General features: G+C 43.6%; 1 non-coding gene across 1 annotated transcript; it reads left to right on the plus strand.

The window, feature by feature from the left end:
- The first annotated feature begins 4557 nt into the window (after positions 1–4557).
- On the plus strand, positions 4558–4663 carry LOC132616376 (small nucleolar RNA R71). The gene has a single exon (XR_009573160.1). It is a non-coding gene; the product is annotated as a small nucleolar RNA R71 (small nucleolar RNA).
- Positions 4664–4890: the final 227 nt, after the last annotated feature.

Raw genomic sequence — 4890 nt, forward strand, 5'->3', positions numbered from 1 at the left:
CACATAGCTTTGTGTTCAAGTACAACCGGCAAGTGACAAGCTTTCCCGAATACAAGCTTGAAGGGTGAAGTCCCAATTGGAGTCTTGAAAGCAGTCCGGTATGCCCATAGAGCATCATCGAGCTTGCGGGCCAAATCAGTTCTATTTGCATTCACTGTTTTCGCTAGAATACTCTTAATCTCCCTATTGGACACTTCAACCTGTCCACTTGTCTGAGGGTGATAAGGCGTTTCCACCCTATGCTTTACACCATATTTCTCCATCAGTCCCGCGAAAGCTCTATTACAAAAGTGGGATCCACCATCGCTGATTATAGCCCTCGGAGTACCAAAACGAGTAAATATGTTCTTCTTGAGGAAACCCATAAAACTCTTGGCCTCATTATTAGGTAAAGCCAACGCTTCTACCCATTTTGACACATAGTCCACAGTAACCAAGATGTATTTCATGCCACCCGAACTCTCAAAGGGTCTCATAAAGTCAATCCCCCAGACATCGAACACTTCCACCTCCATAACAAAATTCATAGGCATCTCTTGCCTTCTGCCGATATTCCCTTGCCTCTGACATTGATCACAGGACCGCACCAATAGATTAGCATCATGAAAAATAGTCGGCTAGTAATAGCCGCACTCAAGTACCTTAGCTGCAGTCCGGTTTCCGCTATGATGACCCCCAACAGGGGAGTCATGACATGCTTTTAGAATCGCCATCACTTCACTTTCCGGAACACAACGCCGAATGATATTGTCAGCACATGTTCGGAACAAATAAAGCTATCCCAATAGTACTGTCGAGCATCCCGCAAGAATTTATTCTTTTGGAAGGCTTTGATATCTTCTAGAACTATGCCTGTTACCAAATAATTGGCAATGTCAGCATACCACAGGGCCACCTTATTTGACACAGCCAACACCCTCTCATCTGGAAAAGCATCATCTATATCAAGCTCATCAGAATGTCTCCCAGCCTCTTCAAGCCGAGAGAGATGGTCAACAACCTGGTTTTCAGTACCCTTGCGGTCCTTCACCTCAAAATCAAACTCTTGCAGCAATAGCACCCATCTGATCAGTCGCGGCTTTGCTTCCTTCTTTGCCATGAGGTATCTCAAGGCTGCATGATCAGTGTAAACCACTACTTTGGACCCCAACAAGTAGGCCTGAAATTTCTCAAAAGCAAACACAATGGCAAGCAGCTCTTGCTCCATCACTGTGTAATTCATCTGTGCAGCATTCAGTGTTCTACTAGCATAATAGATCAGGTGCATAATTTTATTGTGCCTCTGCCCAAGCATAGCACCTATTGCAAAACCACTAGCATCACACATCAGTTCAAATAGCAGGGACCAGTCAGGAGCAACAATAATAGGAGCAGTAGTGAGACGCTCTTTTAACTCCTCAAACGCCTTCTGGCACTTATCATCAAACACAAATTTATCCTTTTTTTTTCAAGAAGCTTGCACAATGGATTGACAATTTTTGAGAAATCTTTGATGAAGCGCCTGTAGAACCCAGCATGTCCTAAGAAACTTCGGACACCTTTGACTGAGATAGGTGGAGGAAGTTTTGCAATCACATCAATTTTTGCTTGATCGACCTCGATTCCCTTTTCAGAGATTTTGTGACCGAGGACGATTCCTTCCTTCACCATAAAATGGCACTTCTCCCAGTTTAGCACCAGATTGGTCTCCTCACACCTTTTTAGCACTTGACCCAGATGGCCAAGACAATCTTCAAATGAATCTCCCACCACAGAAAAGTCATCCATGAACATCTCCAAGAAATCCTCTACCATGTAAGAGAAAATTAACATCATGCACCTCTGAAAAGTGGCTGGTGCATTACACAAACCAAACGGCATCTGGCTGAATGCAAATGTCCCATAAGGACAAGTAAAAGTGGTCTTCTCCTGATCCTCCAAAGCGATGTTGATCTGATTGTAGCCCGAATAACCATCAAGGAAACAATAGTAGGAACGCCCTGCTAGCCTATCAAGCATCTGATCGATAAAGGGCATAGGGAAATGGTCCTTGCAAGTGGCTGTATTGAGCTTGCGATAGTCCATGCAAACTCTCCATCTAGTGACAGTTCTGGCCGGGATCAACTCATTCTTTGCATTCGGCACAACAGTGATGCCGCCCTTCTTAGGAACACATTGGACTGGGCTCACCCATTTACTATCAACAATTGGGTAAACCATGCCCGCATCTACCCATTTGATGATCTCTTTCTTGACGACCTCTTGCATATTTTCGTTCAGTCGCCTCTGATGCTCTACACTCGGTTTGCTACCCTCCTCCAACTGAATTTTGTGCTCACAGATCCCAGATGGAATACCTCGAATGTCTGCTATGGTCTAACCAATAGCACGCCTATACTCTCTCAACACCTCCAAAAGCTGCAAAATCTGCTCCTCAGTCAATAGGGCTGAAACAATCACCGGTAATGTGTTGTCCGGACCAAGGAACTCATATTTTAGATGTGATGGGAGCTGTTTAAGGTCCAACTTAGGTGGCTCAATGATCGAAGGCTTTGCTGGAGGAGTTGTTCTATTTTCCAGATCAAGATTTAGCTTCTTTTGGGTGGTATGTATATGAGCCCAACCCAACAAGTGAATTAACTATCTCCACATAGCCTTCCATGTCTTCAGCATCGGAATTCATAAGAATACCCGCTAAAAGCCTCACCCAAACTTTCTTCTTCCATCTTGAACTCCAGTGCTTCATCAACAACATCAAATGAATCAATTACCGAAATACTCTCGTAAGCACTTGGTAACTTCATCCCTTTGCTAGCCTGAAAAGTCACTTCTTCATTGTTGACTCGGAACTTGATTTCATTTTTCTCCGAATCCATCAGAGCCCTCCCTGTAGCAAGGAAAGGTCTCCTCAGAATGATAGGAATGTCCCGAGCAACAGCACAGTCAAGAATCACAAAATCAACGGGCAACATAAAATCACCAACCCGCACAATTACATCATCAACCACCCCAACAGGTCTTTTATAGACCTATCAGCCATCTGCAATCTCATTGTAGTCGACCTTGGAATCCCCAATCCTGATTGTTTATATATAGCAAGGGGCATCAAATTTATACTCGCCCCATTATCACACAAAGCACGAGCAAAATCATGGTGCCCAATAGAACAAGGAATGGTGAACGCCCCAGGATCTCCCCTTTTCTACACAGTTGTAGTTGAAATGATGGAACTCACAGTATGAGTCAAACTCATGGTTTCATGCTACACCATTTTATTCTTGGTCAGCAGATCCTTCAAATATTTCGCAAAACCGGACATCTCCTTGACAACTTCCAAGAAGGGAAAATTCAGAGATAACTGCTTCAGCTGATCATAAAACTTCTCAAACTTAGCATCTTCCTTCTTCTTTACCAACCTCTGAGGAAAAGGAGGTTTAGATTTGAAAAGCTGCGTCAAAGGGCGGAGAACCCCTTTTACAGCCTGCTTGCTTGTGTTATCAGCTTCCCTCACCATCTCTGGAATATCATCAACCTTCTTGTCAGTAGGAATCTCATCAGCAATAATGGGTGCTTCATACTGCACCTCATTCTCTTCATCTATCGGCTCAAGATCAATCACGTTCTCAGCAGCCCCCTGTATTGTTTTACCACTTCTAGTAGTGATGACAAACATACGGTCTACACCGCCTCCCCCATTCTTGGGATTTGGAATAGTGTCACTTGGAAGTTCTCCATTTTTCGGAGGGTGCTGCTCTCTAGAAATATCCCTCATCTGCGACTCAAGCTTCTGAATAGCCGTTGTATGGGAACCCACTATTTCTGTCAGCCCAGATAAAGTCCTTTCAGACTTAGATTGATTTGCCAGAATCTTCTCAAGCATTGCTTCAACTTTCGAACTACCCTGCTCTGTTGACTGCCCTTTCGGTGGTATATAAGGATTGGAACTCTTGTTCCCAAAATTGTTGTTGTTGTTGTATCTCCCTTGGTTCGCACCACCATAATTATTGTTGTAGTTCCCAGAGTTGTTGTAGGCACCTTGACCTTGCTGTGGTCTCCATTGATTCTGATTCTGATAGCCACCTTGGTAATTCTGTCTTTGATAACCCCCTTGAGAGTTATTAACATAATTAGCATCTTCAACCTGCATAGGTGGCCCATCAAGGAACGGACCATCTTGAGCATGGTACATCCCTTTTGGCAAAACTGTATCATCCTCACAAACATTTACCTTCTTAATTTGAGATTCATCAAACTTCTTCGTCAGCAAGGAAATATTTGTTGCAAGTTCTGCCAATGTTTGCTGGTGTCTTGATTCTCCTTCACTATATTTTGGATCATAGCACTACCATACGGTACCACATCAGCATTGTTTGAGTGCCAAGCCTGATTATGAGTTGTCAGCTTGTTAAGTATGGTGGTCACTAGTCGAAAGGTGTCCTAGCTGGAAAGTCAACCTTTTCATATTAATGCCTGCCCTATTGTTTTTTCATAAAACAACCATCAGCTGCATTGTTAGCTACTGACTGTGTCACTGGATCTAACCCTCGGTAGAACTTGTCCATCAATATATGTTTCGGAAAACCATGATTCAGGCTCTTCTGCAAATACTCCTTGAATCTCTCCCAGGCTTCATATAGTTGTTCCCCCGGTCGCTGCTTGAATTCATATATCTTGTCGCGAATCTCAGCCTTCTTGCTAGGGGGGGGTACCACTTTGTAAGAAAAGCAGCTACCATCTCTGCCCATGAAGTAATCGAATTTTGGGGCAGCTTCTCGAACCATGTTCTTGCCTCTCCAGCTAAGGAATATTTGAATAACCTCAACCGAATAGCATCTTGTGGAACATTGTTCTAGATGTGATTAGCACACACATCCACAAAATTCTGTAAATGACGTTGAGGGTCATTCTCGG

The sequence above is a fragment of the Lycium barbarum genome, chromosome 10 (assembly GCF_019175385.1).
Source record: "Lycium barbarum isolate Lr01 chromosome 10, ASM1917538v2, whole genome shotgun sequence".
In the NCBI taxonomy this organism is placed as follows: Eukaryota; Viridiplantae; Streptophyta; class Magnoliopsida; order Solanales; family Solanaceae; genus Lycium; species Lycium barbarum.